The sequence below is a fragment of the Nyctibius grandis genome, chromosome 3 (assembly GCF_013368605.1).
Source record: "Nyctibius grandis isolate bNycGra1 chromosome 3, bNycGra1.pri, whole genome shotgun sequence".
Classification (NCBI taxonomy): Eukaryota; Metazoa; Chordata; class Aves; order Nyctibiiformes; family Nyctibiidae; genus Nyctibius; species Nyctibius grandis.
This window is the reverse complement of record NC_090660.1, coordinates 347989-363631: the sequence shown is the minus strand read 5'-3', so window position 1 is coordinate 363631 and position 15643 is coordinate 347989. Positions and strand designations below refer to the sequence as shown.

Genomic DNA, 15643 nt, shown 5'->3' with positions numbered 1-15643 from the left:
CTGACTGTAACCTGCTTAGTCTTACATGAAATGTACTCGCCATCTTTTTGTGAGCCTGATCCAAAGCCTGTTGGAGTCAGTGGAAAGAATCCAAGTTTTTTTTCAGTAGTTTTGGAGCCAACTCTATGTGAACAGCTGGTCTAGCACTGAGTCTTCTAGTTGAAAGACAAGGAAAATAAGCAGCACCAAACCGCACTGGACTCGGCGCTGTATTATAGATATAAATGAAAGTAATGTGAAACTTGTAAAACCAGACTGGACAAAATACTCTGAAGCATGCTGCAGGGAGCAGTCCGGTGCTAGCAGGGGAATAAGTTAGCTGTTTAATGAGTTCTTTTCCATAGCTTTTACTTTTCCACATATTCTGTAATGTAACAGTACTTTTTTTTCTTGAGGCAAATAGCTGCCAGACAGCAGCACTGGAATGAGAACATATGTAGTGTTTGCTTTTATCTTAGATTACAAAAGAAGTATGAATACCTTGTGTTATTCCAAGTATAAAATTACAGGTGTCAAGTCATTTGGTGCTTTAAGTGCTGTGCCAGAAAAGTAATCCAGTAAAAATAGCTATGTCCTGTCAAAGCTGAGCAGTCTGTGTTGTTATTACAGTTCCTTACTTGCATGGCTCCTGCAGCAGAAGATGGCACAAAACAACTGTGAGAGACCAGCAAGAAACTTGCATGGAATCGCCCAGAGCATAGAAAGACAGGAGGATGAAACCTAGATAAACCTAAGGGCTCAAAGTGAGAATCTGCCTGGTCTGCTTCACAGTTGGTTTGGACTGTAAAAATGCTGTTAAACAAAAGGTGTTTAACATCTTAGGGGGTTAAAATCACCCAAAGAATTAAAGGGTGATTTGTGCTTGGTTCTGGATAAGTATGTGGTTGACCTTCTGTCCTAAGGAGCATACTATTTAAAAAGCAGAAAAATATTTAGCTGGAAAGGTGAGAGTGCAAAACAGGGATTAAGATGGCCTGGCTGGGTTAGATGGCCAGTGGCTGTGTTGCCTGTGGCAGAGAACCCCTGGCTACTGTCAAGTGCTTCACAAGCAAGCCATCCTTAGCGAGGTGAACAAGCCTTGAGGGAGAAGCTTGCTGTGGACCTGAACTAAGGCAGGAGGTACGAGAACAGGACATAGCAGCGCACAACGTAGGTGTTTGGTACATGAGTTTCTCCTCAGTAGAGCATGAAGAGCCACACACACTTTGTGCAGCTCCTGGGAATTGATACTTTTATTGTCCATTCCACAAAAGCTGGGTCTGAAGAAAATCTATTTAGTAGATTATTTCCCTAAAGAGGGCAGAAGACTCACTGCATTTAATACTTTTTCCAGGCCTTCAGAGCTGCAGTGAAACCTGGACAGAGATAGCCTGGTTTGCTAAATTGGGGACGCGCTGCTTCTGTCAGTATAGATGTTAAGAAGCTTATTAAAGGACATAGCAGCTGACAAGTGAATCTTTAATCCCTGTAAAATCCCTGATGATCAGTGTAAAGCAGTTCATGTAACTCATCACTTCATGTGTGTTTCCAGATGAGATGTGTTTACTCGCATGGTGATAATCAGAACACATTTTACTTGTACTTTTCAGGATGAATTTTGGCTGCCTTAAAAATAATCCCAAAAAAACAGCTCTTTTCCCCTACTTCTTGAAAACCATGAGAGTCTTATTCATTGTCCACACTGGTATTTTAAGTAAGTGGCACGTAGGGTGTGGCGGCCTACACAGCATGCCAGTGAACAGCAGGCCAAATCCTGATGCTGAGAGGCTGCAGTTGTGTTAGAAGGTCACAAACGACACGGGCATGTAGTACACCAAAGCTTGCCTGTCCTGATGGAGATACAAGTAAGGGGTTAACAGTCAAACGTGTTGATTTACAGAAAAACTTTTAATATGGTTGCTCTTTTTTTTCTTTGCAAGCCGCATGCTCACACTGAATGTAAATATCTCATGCTGCAATGAGTGAGCCCATTTTAGGTTCCTTTTTCATACAAGTTTCGTTCCTATTCATCTGTGAAAAGACTCTGTACCAAAAACCAGAACCAGCTATGAAGGATAAATTGGGTTTTTTTCAATTTCTGAAAGAAAGAACACTGCAGTAGGTCTGTCAGTCAGTAGATCAGAGGGTGCATCTAGCGTACCTCGGTGTGCTGTAACGTGAGCTATTTGTTCAGTAGTTAGCTCTAGTTAACGAACATGACTATTCATTCTAAAATAAGCACTCTGGCAGTGTTTGCTCCCAGGCAAATACTGGTTCTGCTACAGTTCTTTCTCAGCTCAGCTGCCTCTGATCCCCTTTGCAAGCGCCGAAGTTGTTCGCCTTTGTAGTCATGAGAGTTAATTACCACTCATTTTGTTCGCTTTCCTGCGTGGCCAAAAGCTTTTATGTCCCTTACACCGTTCGGGAGTGGGAAGACTGCGCTGAGGGACTGTTTCTTGTGCAATATATGATTAATAGTTGCCAAGAAGTGGGTCTGGCACAGGCGAACTGGCAGGTTGGTGGCTGTGCAGCTGCGCTGCTAATTACAGAGCTGGGCTGGTGAGCACGGTGCATCTGACGGTGGAGACAGGCCCTGGGGTCCAGCAGGAGAGCGAGGTTAGGTAAACTGGGCCACCTGGGAAGGGGTGGCTAGATGTGGCATCTGGGGACAGATGGGATGGATCTGCTGTGGATGGAGGCTGGACACGTGGAGAGTCCAGCTGCTGGCAGTGATACACAGCAGTGAGTAAGGAGCAGAGGCAGAAATTAATAGCAGGCTCAAGCAATTCCTGTAGCAACCAGCTGTGCTCAGCGCGGCCCTTTGGTGTTGGGCTGGACTCGCTTGGCTTTGGGAGTGGTTGTGGTAGTAGGAGAGGAGCATATATTATTGTTTAGCTTTCATATCAGTCCAAGAAAGCTAGGTTTATCTCCCAGCCCAGAAGCATTGTCCCAACCAAAGCGGCTATTCAAACACAGAGCTCCTCAGAGGTTGTGGCCTGCAGTAGCAGCATCTCTAATCTCTGGGGTTTTTTACTTGAATTATATTTTTCCTTTTCAGCTAAATAAACCATAGTGAAAAGCCTTTCGCTGTGTGCTGAGATACTCTCAAGTGCTCTTGTTTCCAAGGGTGACTTTATTGGGGGCAGCGATGCAGTCTCAGAACAGAGTTCTTACGTGTCCCAGTTACAGATTTACTTCCCATGCTGCTGACAGCTTGATTTGTGAAAGAAAAAAGGACAAAATAGCAGAACAAAACTCAACCCACAGCCCGTGCAAGAGAGAAAAACACAGGCTTGCTGTGCTGCAGAGGAAGTGTCAAACACAAACATTTCAAAGGAGAAAAGCTTCTAGTCTTCATGTACGTGATAAAAATCCTTTTACAAGAATAAGTCACATAACCGTAACTATTTTTAAGCTTTAAAAGTTTTCTGTTTAATACCTGTGGGATAAGTCTGTGCAGCTAGCTGGAGACCAATTTTAACCTTGGACCATTGAAATCTATTGACCTGTGGTTTGGTACAGAGCTGGCCATTGTTTTTTGGCCTGCTTTGAAATAAGGGATGTCTGGGAAACCTCTAGCACCCACCCCCCCCCAAAAAAAATCGCATGACTGACTCTAGCCCTGTTTTACTTGGCTGCCTAGTTCTGCAAAGTAGCCAGATATTGAAAATGTTGCTTAATTAAGCAGATGACAGACTTAGAAACTCGTCGTGATGCTTTTATACTGAATATGGTAGATACTAAGAGGATGTTAAGTGTATGTGTCATTCCAGAGCAGTTTCATTCTGGTTTGAGACCAAGCAGCAGCTGTGGAAAGAGAAGGCTGAACTGGGGCGTTCTGCTGTTGAACAAACAATTTTATTTCTACAGCAAAGTCTCACGGCAATGCACTGCAGGGCTTATGTTTCATAAAGCCGGTTGGGTGCTGAAGGGAGCTGTGTCTTGATTTGCAGCTTATAAAAACAGGAGTTTGCTAATAAATGCGTCCTTCAGAATTACCGCCCAGCACATTCTTACAAGTGGTGTTCATGGCTTTGTCTTGACCAGTAGCCTCCTGTGATTACTGCGCACCGTGCTTTTATGACAGGTGAGACAGCTTCCTCCTGGCCACCTAGTTATGTCACCAGTAAGTGGAGAAAAAGAATTGGGATGACCCAGGCTAGAAGGGGTAAAGCAAACCGCAGAGGACGGCCATTGACAAAACGAACGCGCTTTAAGCGCCTTCTCTAGTCTGCGTCATCAGTCCTCAAATATGTTTATTCTCTTCTTCCTCCTCCATCTCTCCCTAAGCAGTGCTTTGACTGGAAGCTGGGGTGCATTACAGGGTGCTCCTGAGAGCAGGCAGGGCTGGAGACTGGGGAGAGACTGAGCCAAGGGACTGAGAAAGACAGCCGGAGCCCAGGTTGCAAGAGCTGCTTGAGTCAAGTGTTGCTTCTTAAGGTGGGCTCTGGAGGGACGTACCCAACCATGGGTGAGCCATGCATTAGTTGGGCAACTCCCTTGGTGCCTGGTCCCTCCCTGGAGTTGCCCCTGTTGCTTCCTCCTGAGGCAGGCTTTGGTCTTAGGGAGGGAGTCCCAGGCCACGTGTTCCTCCCCCTGTCATCTCCCTGTCCTCAATGCTGGGCATTTCAGTTTTAAATCCAGAATCTTGAGAGAAAAAAAAAAGTGTTCCCAGGTTATGAAATGGAATGAGTCAAACATACCTTTCAATTGCCACATGTATGTCTGGCAAGAGGATCTGAGCCCTGCAGATCAGAGCCGAGTGCGGCGAATAGTGACCATCCGCAGAAACCAAACTGAATATGGCCACCCAGGTGGTTGTATTTTAAAACCAAGTAGTACAGGTGAGCAGATGTATTTTGGTAAGGCTTAAGAGAGACACAGAGGAATTGATTTTCCAGAAATACTAAACTAGGAGCATTGCTTAGTTGTTCACGGTGCACAATTTTTCCTGGGGTCAGCCAAGTATACAGTTTTGGGGATGTGCTTCTAATATGTGTTGAGCTCAGGAATCTGCCTTCACCAATTTAATTCCCTTATCAGAACACGTCAGAAATGTTTTCTTCTCTTAGCATGTCTGTAGATGCGTGTGTGTTTGTGTATCTATCCGTGTGTGTGTGTGTATGCCGTTATTAAGAGCATTAACTGTAGGCATCAGGGATGAAATGGACTGTAAAATTTCCGTGCCATCTGCCCAAACAGCAGACTGGCTTCAGAAAGACTCCTCAGATGTTTATGAAAGCTAGACAGGATGATGAAGAAGTCTCTGTGTGAGGAAAAAACCTCATTTCCCAACTGGCAAACTTCTTTTAAAATCAGAAATTCCTGCTACCTGAATAGCATTTATGTTGAGCAACGCTCAGAGCCTCCCGGAGCTAGTGGGAGTTTTGCCGTCAGCTTCCCTGGGGGGTAGGATTTTGCTTGTTGTTTAAATTACCTGTATCTTTATGGGAGTATATGGGAGCAAGTGCAGAGGTTTTGAATTGAAGGAGCCAGGAAGCAGCTTTGTGCATTTACTTTGTTACACAGGTAAAAGCTGAGACAGCGAAAACAATCTGCTGGACCTTCAACACATCTCTGTGAAACTCGTGTTACGAGTCAGAGCATTCTTTCCTATTTTATTTATGGCCCTGGCTGCCTGAATGGGTGCGTCTGGAGCTCAGATGCCTTGTGCCCTTGCTGTAAATTAGTTAACTTGAACTGCACACCCTGTCAGACCTCTGCTGTGGCAATGCCAGGCTCTGTAGCTGAGGTGCTTTTGTGTGTGCGTGTGTTTTTTGACGTGAAAAGGCTGTTGAACTTTATGCATAAACACTGTTCTCTGTCTCTTCCCCCCTGCCTTTTGTTACAGACTGTGGACTAGCATTGAATATTCAGGGAAAGCTCCCCAGAGAGATTAGGGACATGGACAGATTTTAAACAGCGCCTTAATGCATGGACACGAAAGGACAAACGCTCTAGCGGGAATGCTAATGCAAATGCCCTGGGTTTGGGTCAACATGCATTAAACAGCTGCTTGCATGCTAAAGGTGCTTTTAAAATCGATACAGACCAGAAATTATAACATTTATAAAGAGATCTTGCGATTTCCTCAATGTAGCAGCCAAAGAGAGGCAAAAGTACTTCCCTGACCCCCTTTGTTATAACAACACTGTCAAGTACCAGTGCTAGAGAGCAGCCCACCTATGGATCTCTTTCTGCAGGGCTCAGAATCCCAGATCCTGCTGAAACTTCCTTCAGACAGAAGTTGTCTGTGGCCTTTCTGGAGAGCTGTGGGAGCTGAGACCAGCAGCAGGAATTAGGTGCTTTGATGTGAGTCAACTGCTGTTATCGTGAGTTGCTCTGATTACACTGTTGTGGAAGGTAGCCTATTGCTATTTTTAATAAATCTACATTAAAAGAAATCCAGTGAAGCCACTGCACAAACAAGCAGTAATAGTACATGTGTTTGGGACAGCTGTGCAGCAGCTAAACTCAAGTGGAGCCCAGCTGTAAAAAATGACAACCTACGTGGGTCAGCATCTGAGACTGGGTTGCATAATAGCAACACGGCAATATCAAAGCTGCGGTGCGGCTTTAACTGCCACATGGTTGGTATTTATCATTAAGCCATGTGCATATCAAAGGGAGGCCTGACAGGTTTAAAATAAATGTAATGAAGAAATATTTCAAGTATCTTATGCTTTTTAAACAAACACATTGCCCTGCCATTGCTGTATGTTTGCCTTATGGGTCCTTCAGCCTGACTCCAAGTCTCTGAAATGGAAACAATTGTCATTTATTTGCAGGATAGAAGTGCAGCAGCTTCTGTGTAATACTTAGATCATTTAAGTTCCCATCGTGGACCACATTTCATTACCTGTGCATGTCGTATGACCCATTGCCTCAGTTGCCACCATCCCGTGTTACAGTAGTCCCTAAAAAAGCTGCCACTAAATTGAGGCCGTTTGTTTTAGGTGCTGCAAGCATTTGACAGCTTCAAACTCCACATTTCTTAAGCTCCATCTTAGTTTGAGGCAGAAGAACAAGTTTTCAGTGAGGAGCCCTGCAGCACTGAGCTCTGCAGCCTGCCTTCTGCATCATCCCCGCAGCTCTTCCTCTTGGCTCCTTGTTGCTTTCTACCAATTCAGACATTTCTTTCCAACCTCACAGTCTTTCCTGGTCTGCTGCTCCCTGTTGTGCTCTTTAAACCATTCTGTGGAGACATCTTCTCTGCACTAAAAGTTGTTCCCAGGCTTGTCCTGTGGGATGGGTTTGAGGCTGTGTTGTGTGTACATCTTGTTTGATGCTTGGAAGATAGATAGTTGTTGGGTCCCACTGTGTGGCTACAAGGAATAGGTAGAACTGCGGCTGCTGTCCACGGGAGATATAATTTTGGATTCTTTCAGAATGAAGTGACCTCTCCAACCTTAGCCTTGCTCTCAGTAATGCCTATGGTGTAACCATGCTCAGCAGTTTGTGGTTTGGCTTTAAAGAGCACAATTCCCTTTGAGAACATGACTGCTGTTGATGCAAATGGCGAGGCTTCAAGGTATCTGCATTCACACATGGCCATTAAAGCTGACCGGACACCAGGACCAGTCAGACCCCTCTCCACAGGCTAGTCCTTGCTGAAATTAATGCCCTGTGAGACCCTGAGATGGTGCCACTGGTGTTAACCAGGGAGTCATTGCATGTCCCTGCTCTTGCTCCCTGGCATAGTATGCACACATGTCTCTGAAGTGCTGCCATCTCTTCTCTGCTTTCCCCATGCTTGTCTCAGAGAGAAGAGGACATGCCGGGGGGCATTTGTCCAAGCTCACGGGACGTTCTTCTCCACGTGAGGTGGGTCATGCTGCGGCTGCTCCCTTCTCACTTACGTGCTACCTGCTTATGGATTAAAAATGGGAGGGAGGGGGATATGGCCACGGATAAAAAGCAGGGCTGAGTGAAATGAAGACACTTCCCTGAGTGTTGCTTCCATGCCAAGGGGAAGGTGGACAAGCTTGCGCCTGTGTCCAGGAGGTGGCAGCGGCACTCTAACCAGTGCTTTATCTGCTGCGTTTTGGGGAGATCTCTGTGGCTGTGAGCAGGGTTTTGGCACTGAGATCCGAGGCTTTCAGCCCAAGTGTGGGGTGAGGACGCACCTTGGTGGTGCAGAGCCCTCGGCTCAGTGCCCCTGGGCACTGAAACGGTTTCGCTGCAAAGGGGAGTGGATAAAATTTTCAGGCATGCTTGAGGAGCCAGACGAGTTAGGCTTTTCTGCCAGAGCAAGTCTGGCTTTTACATCTCCTTTCTTGAGATGGAAGATAGCTTCCTTAATTTAGGGTATGGTTTTCCAACCTCAGAAACCCCAGGGATCCATGCTGGGTTTTGGGGATAGCCTGCTTTCCACGTTGGCCAGTCTATCCCCATTTTCCCTTACTAGTATGGTGACAAAAAGAATCTTTTTTCCCTCTTCACCCCATCTCAACTCAGCAGGAGCCAAAAGCAGGCTGGAATAAACTCCTGGTGTCTGGGCACAGTGTGTTCACTGTGTGCCTTTAGGTGAACAGTATCCTGGAAGGACCCTTGCTCTTTGTAGCTCTCCGCTGAGTGGCTAAAAGTAACTGGTTTTAAAATACAGATAATTAAGTCCATTTAAATTTTAAAAAGGTTTTACCACTAAGGAGGAAACATGTAGGTTGCAAATAAGGAGTAGAGGAGAAATTATTCCGAGTTGTGCAGCTGACTTTGTGCTGGAACAGCCTGCTTTTTCCCCGTGCTTGTCTGCTGTTGATGGCTCTTGGCGTCACGCATATGCAGGAAGGCAGAACAGGCAGCTGGACCAGAGGGCAGCATGTGGAGAGAAGATTTTTGACCTTGAAGCAGCTTCAGATGCTGCTGTTCCTTCTTATTTCTGCCCGTGTGCTTTGTTTCTTACATAGTCCCTTTGCTAGACAACGTTAGGGGCCGGGCCTCTTGTTTTTTTTTAATGTTATTGGTTTACACCACTTCTGATAGATTCTTTATCACCTGCTCCCTGCAAGGCAGGCTGCGGGGCTGCTTCCCTTCTGCAGCAGCTGTGGTGGAGAACTGCCAATGAGGAAGAAAATGACAGCTACTGAGCAATCATTTGGAGACTGGCTATTAAAAAAAAGCCAGCTAATTAGAGCTCATAGGAAGAGGCAACACTTGGTGCAAAAACACCAGAAGGTAGGCCCTCCAAATCCCTTACGCTCCCTGTAAATAGCTATAATTAACCCCACAGTATTCAATTTATTAATTAAAATTTAATTCATATTTTCTGTCCTTGACAATCATCTCAGAGGCGGTCAGGAAAGCATAGTGGCAGCTGGGTTTCCGTAGAGCAGCAGTGACACTCAAGAGGGCACAGGAGACTCCTCTCAGTCTCCTGGTCGTACCCATGATAAAATAGAACTGAAACTGGTCACTGGGTTGCTGGCAGAGGAGGGGAGGATGGGAGACAGTGCAAGCCCCACTTGTCCTGCACACTTCAGGCAACGTCCTACAAATGCAGCACCCACCTGGGTTATTTGGAAATCTGAGAGGGAGGAACAGTGAGAAAATGAACGTCATCATTGCTTATCTGACCACACTGTACAGCCCTGTGTTTCCCTTGGTTTTGCCGTCCTGCTTGATGCTTTTTCTGAGTGAGCTCAGCAGAGATACCTCTCCTGAACTTCATGGGCCCCATCAGAGTAGAACAGCTATTCCTTAGAAGTGCTGTGTCTGTACTAGTAGCTTGGCACACTCCTGTTTTGCTCCAGGGATGGGTCTCCTGGTCATTCGCACTACCCGTGGTCAGTATGTCAGACACCCATCAGTGTCTGAGCTCCTTCTGGAACAAATCCGTTGGTATCCCCAAGGGGAAACGTGAGTGTTGTCAGCTGTGTAGTTCACTCCAGGGTTTGCTCCAGGCAGTCAGGATAGATGTGGAAGACACCAACTGTGTTTCCTTCAACAAGGACAATACTTCAGCATTATTGCAGGTTAGGCAACAGCATAATTTGTGCCCTCACCCATCCTTTTCCTAGAGCACGTCACAATTTTTTCTGCCATTATAATGTTTTTGACGCAGCACTGCTCTGCTGGCCTGCAGCATACACCTGTTAGTGTTCTCCATACCTTGAACTGACAAAAAACCCACCAAACCCATGCACAGAAAATAAGGGCTGTTAGCTACAGCGTCACGAGAGGAGATGTGAGTGCAGCACTATGCAGCGTGGCTGCAGCCAGCCCACTCAGGAGGGAGCAAACTCATGAGCCATCCTGCAAAAACTGGCCTGTGGGCAGGGGTCAGCAGTACAGGCCTGGTGAGAATGGCCATGAGGTAAAGAAGGTCTTTTACTCCTCATTTAAGAGAAGGGTGCAGACTGACTCAGCCAGAGAACATGCTTGGAGCGTATTGAAACCAGATCTCCCAGGTCACAGGGAAAAAGCTTTCCGTACAGAACTGTTAGATAGAAGCAAGCGGGGAGAGGAGATGGGACACAAGCACTATCATCACCACCATCTTCTTGTCTTCTCTCAGCTCCTCTGGATGAAACATGATGGGTCAGACAGGTTTGTGATACATCTAGTGGATCAGGCCCTTCTGGTAGCGAAGTGGCATGCCATTTCTCAATCCTAGGGAGGCAGGCACCAAGCTGTTCCGTGCTATGAGGTCAGAAGTGCTTCTGAGCACACCCAGAAGCAGAACTGGAGGTTCCTGGTGAACGTCAGCATTAGAAGAGATGAGTGGCACAATCTGGAGTCTCTTCAGCCTCCAGGCTTTGGTGCATAACTGCAGCTTTAGGACCATCACAGACCCTGCCCTTACGGTCTCTCCTATGATCACACAAGAAACCAACCTCAGGCCCACCAGATCGTGAGCTACATCTCCCATCAGTTGTGTGCTCTCAGGCATGGCCAGCACTGAGGAGTGATGGGGAGCCAGAATGAACAAGTTCTCTGCCCTTGTGGGAAAAGAAGTGCCTTACTTTCTTTCTTTCTTCCAGTCTAGTAAATGATTTTAACTCAATTTTTAGAAAAGTCCTTCTTGCACCTCTCCAAAATTCACCAGCTTCTCCGACTTTTACAAAAAGAAGAGCAGAAAAAAACCCTGAACCCCAGGCACCTCACTGCTAAGTTTTGAATTCGACATTCAGAACAACAAATACAGCCAAATGATTTTTGCTTTACTGTTAGTCATTTGTCCTAACCTGCAATTAAAAGGCTCAGCATTTGTTCTCATCTCTTTCTGAAATTACATTTTCCACTTCCTATGCCCTGGCCTTAGGCAGTGGATTTTTGAAGCAACCATGCCTTGATAATTAATGTTTAAAGATGAATGTTGCAACTTTTAACGCAGTGTGTCGCCGAGTAAACATCCAGCAACGCCTGGTACCAAAAAAACCCACAAAAAATACAAGGCTTTTACTGGAAGCTGCAGATTTTGTGAACATTACCCTTAGAGCTCCCAGCTGCACTACATTTCGTTACCCCTTCCTCTGTGCTGGTGGAGGGGGGACACTGTCATGCTTAAAAAAAAAAGCAGAAGAAAATAAATCCCACATCTAGTCTGTCAGTTCTTTGTGCCGCTGACTCATCGCCCAGGAAAGCTTGCTGGGAACCATTAGCTCATACCGAGAGGGAGGAGACAAACCTGTGACAAATGATCTGAGCTGTAGCACCATCAGTGCCATTTTGGATTTTTGAAAAGGGCAGGAGGGCAAGGGATGGAGTGGGGGGAGAGGAGGGGGTAAAAAGGGAAGAGAGCGGGGCAAAGCATGGTCAGAAGTGCCTTTTCTCTTTCACGTTGCTTGCTTTGTCTTGAGTCTGCCTTTTCCCTGTAGAAGCCTCAGCTCCCAGTCTGTTACTAACCCAGTTGGTTTTACCAGTGATGGCAGCCCATCCTACACAGGGCTTCTGTGTATGATGCCAAGTGCTCCTCGTTGGCATCATCTGAATCTCTCATCGCAGCATTTTGTTGTGCTTCAGAAGTGAAGGTGCTGTATCATCCCTTTCTAACAGAAATCTGCAGCAGCTGAAAAGGCAAGTGAGAAAATCAGTAACTTCGGCATTTCAGGAAGGGGAAAGGGTGGTCTGCATCTGACTTGAGCATTGCAGTCCTGATTCAGACCTTTTGGTAGACACACCTCATGCCTAATATTTCCCAATCGGTTGGCACGAGGCAGCTGCCTCTTCACCTGAGACTCCTAAAACAGGAAAAGTGGGAGAGTACTTACGTGGTCGTGTGAGTGGTTTCTGTAAAAAGGGGCAGGGAGGTCACACTGTGACCACGGGAAGGGTCTTGCCATGCCAGGGACGCCATACTGCATCCATTAGTTTGGTACGTCCCCTTCCTCTCTGATGTCTTAGTGCTCTTTCTCATGCACTGAAGCCTTTCCTGATCTGGCAGAGGCCAGTGACAGAATCCTAGACAGATCAGCTGGAACAAGAATAGGATACTACTTTGGGCTAGTTTTACTTTTTTTGCCCCCTTCTTTTCTTTTCTACCTTCCAGAACAAAAAAAAGAAGGAAATTCCCCATCCAGCACACAACTGGCAGGTTGGCAAACCAAGTTCGGAGCAGGTGCTTTGGGCTTTGTTACTCTGTGATGTTCTTTCTGCTCAGAAGAAACCAAAACCCAAAGAGCTCCTGGAAGAGCTCCGTGTTTCGGATTCTGCAATTAGGGGTGAAAACGGAACCTCCCAGATAATCACGCATTTCTGGAAGGGCAGTTCAGTCTCTGAGGAAGATTAGTAAGAGAAACATTCAGCACTAGTCATACTCATTTGGGTAACAGGCAAGTTTCTGCCTGTGCTCACTTCTAGTATTCATTATGAGCATGTGTTAGTGACTTCCCAAGCAGTAAACCCAGCTGAATAATAAATGAAGTATTGCCTTCTGCTTTAATGATTTCCTGCTCTTTTAGCATTGTTTATATACCATCAACAGCATGCTGATGCATTAACTAGGTACCCAGTGCTTGGCTGTTTTATTGCCCATCGTTTTAGTTATCTGCCCAGATTGCTGATCCTAAAAGTATTAAGCTAATTTTTAGACTATTTCACTGTTGAAGCACAGTGGTTTTGAGTTCTTTTGTTTATTGGCTCCTTTAAAAGTTTTCCAGTAAAGATGAGGACCTATTTGTACTAAATTTAAGCCTGCTCAAAATATCTTGCTTGCGGTTTTTCTGTTGATTTTTCAGAGATCCCTTAAAAAACAGAGGGCCAGAGAGCACTACTGCAGGGTACGGGGTGCTTCAGTTACACTTCGTGTTAACCATGGCACAGATTGTTCTGCATTTTGCTAAATTGAAGCATTACCAAGTCCCATGGAACGGAAAATGCTTCAGGAGTACAAGCAGTGTGTTTTTCAAGAAGTGCTTGATCCTAAATAGATCATTCAAATGGAGTGTAATAAAGACTCTGCTACAGCTAATGAAAAGATCTTGTTCAACCTCAGTGGGCTCTCAAACAGGCGGAGATAATATGCTTGCCCTGGCTAACAGTGTTCATTTAGCTGTGTTTCCTTTCCTGGACTGGGAATTAGATTTCTTCCTCCGTTGTGTGTATAGAAAGACTCAAACTACTCAAGAAGATCATGTGGGAGCCACTGTGTTTAGAAGGAGCTGCATTTGAACATAAGATACCTCCCACCTTCATGTTCAGCCATTTAGCTTTAGTCAACATAAGCATCCTTACCATGGCTCACGTGCCAGCTCGCACACACGTGTGCGTGTGTTTGCACTGGTGAGTGAACATATATTAAGCCATCCAAGTTTATACACCTAAGGATGGAAATGTTTATCTTTTTTTCCCTAGGCTCCATTCCCAGCTTATTCCAAATCCTGTCCCCAGACTTAACATACTTCATTCTTACATTGCCTGCTTCGAAGTCTGTGAGCCTGAAGGCTCCCTGCACCTTCAGCCGTCTCTGGACCAGACTTCAATCAGTACATTTTATCTAGAGGACACTTTGAAAGACGTACGACTGTTGACTTCCAAGGCCGTTTCATAAGGACCAGGACTCATAAAGAAGCAAGCAGAGGCACAGAGCAGTTTGATCAGGGGCACAGTCACCAAAGTATCAGGGATAAGGGTAAAGTTTAGGGATCTGGCTTTCTACTTGCATGAGAGCATAATTTGCTGCCTTTGTTTTGTTATGTCTTTTGCTTTTTATCCTCCTTACTTCTTCACTGTTAGAATTAAAATGGCCAAGGTAATTTATGTTCCAAATTCCTTTTCTTGTTCTCAAACCAGCAGTGAATGCTGTAGGTTTTTCTGAAGGAAAACCTTTCTCTAAAGGTGCCACATGCTAGAGTTTTCTCTCCAGGACGATGGGATAGGGAGAAAAAAGCTCCATTAGTGACCCTTTTGCTATGTAACCTTTCCTTAAAATGCCAGCAACTGAGCTTCCACAGAGAGAACAACAAATATTGAGAGAGGAATGTGAAGGACATTATGAAAGAAGAAAGCAAGAAAAGGGATCTGCTCAGACAAGTTTCTCAGGAAAGGTGATGTAATATGTGCTGTAGAAAATCCTAGCAGTTGACATAACTGACTCTCTCTCTGAGTAGCTGTGGCTGCCAGCGGGCTGGGAGAAACAAAACGTACAGCTGGGAATGCTGCTGAGCAGATCGTTTTGTCCAAAAGAAATATAGTAGGTGTAAAGCTTGTTTTCAAAAGATGTCACTGAAGTTTAATTGGAAAGTGTCCCGCTAATTAAGGCTGAGCCACCAGTGGTGAAAGTCTCCTTTCTGTTGGGGCTGTTGGTGGTGATGCTGTAACATTAACTCCTGCGTGCTGGGAGTACTCAAGAAGCTGCTGTTGGGCTGCTGTGGAATGCGTGCAGTTCTGTTACAAGCACACAGTCCTGTTCCTAGAGTTTAGCAAATGTTTAACGAGGTTTTTAACAGCTGTCTTGAAAATTGCCTGGCTTAGTATTGACTGACTTGCACGGATTTCAGCCTGGTTTCCTACGGAAGAGAGACTTAAATGACTGTTCTCAGCATGTGTGTTGTGTGCGTGTCTGCATCCATGTACACATACTTTGGGAACCTCCCTCCCTGTTATAACAGACCTGACAGAGGCACAGGGCCTTTGAGATGTTGAAGATATTAGAATTTTGTGGAAGCAGGTGGCTGGGTACTGAAGAGGGTCTGGATCTTCTCTGTAGGGGAGAGGCTGGAGGGAACTGTGCCCTCAATCAGCCTTGGAGAGGCCCAGATCTGGAGGATCCCAGGTTTTCTTATTCCACTTCTCACAGAGCTTACTAGTTTAAAGATCTTGGCTGCAGCCTGAAATGTTTCATCTTTAAAAACACCAGCCTCCCTACTTTGTTCCTTCTGGTACACGTACAGAGCAAAATGCTGCATGTGCAGAGACTGTTAAACACAAAGTGCCATTAAAAGAGTGAATGTATCCATTTTCAGGTAGGCTAGTTCATAAAAACTGGATAAAATGGTAAACAAAAAGTCCCAGCAAATGGTCTATTGTGGATTTATTCATTATTACCAACAGAGGAAGAGCTGTACAGGAGGAATGTCTATTATGAAAATTATATTTAGTTGTAGAACTGAAATACATGATCTGTTACCTCCTTTTCACAAGTACTGCTAGCACTGTTCAGACAGCCAGCAGGCCTGGCTTCATGCAAAGGATTGTGTGGCTATTTTCATAAGGTTTTTGTGAATAA

General features: G+C 45.4%; 1 protein-coding gene across 4 annotated transcripts in view; it reads left to right on the top strand.

Annotated features, from left to right (window-relative positions):
- COA1 (cytochrome c oxidase assembly factor 1) overlaps positions 1 to 15643 on the top strand; it is a 47308-nt gene that overhangs the window by 10002 nt on the left and 21663 nt on the right. Inside the window, exons 2-3 of one of the 4 annotated variants that reach the window (XM_068396724.1) lie at positions 6183 to 6291; positions 7742 to 7803. The exons of 2 other annotated variants lie outside the window; for them this stretch is intronic. The gene's annotated coding sequence lies outside the window, so the exon portion shown is untranslated. The remainder of the gene's footprint in view (positions 1 to 6182; positions 6292 to 7741; positions 7804 to 15643) is intronic. One more of the 4 variants, XM_068396723.1, reaches the window with a different exon arrangement.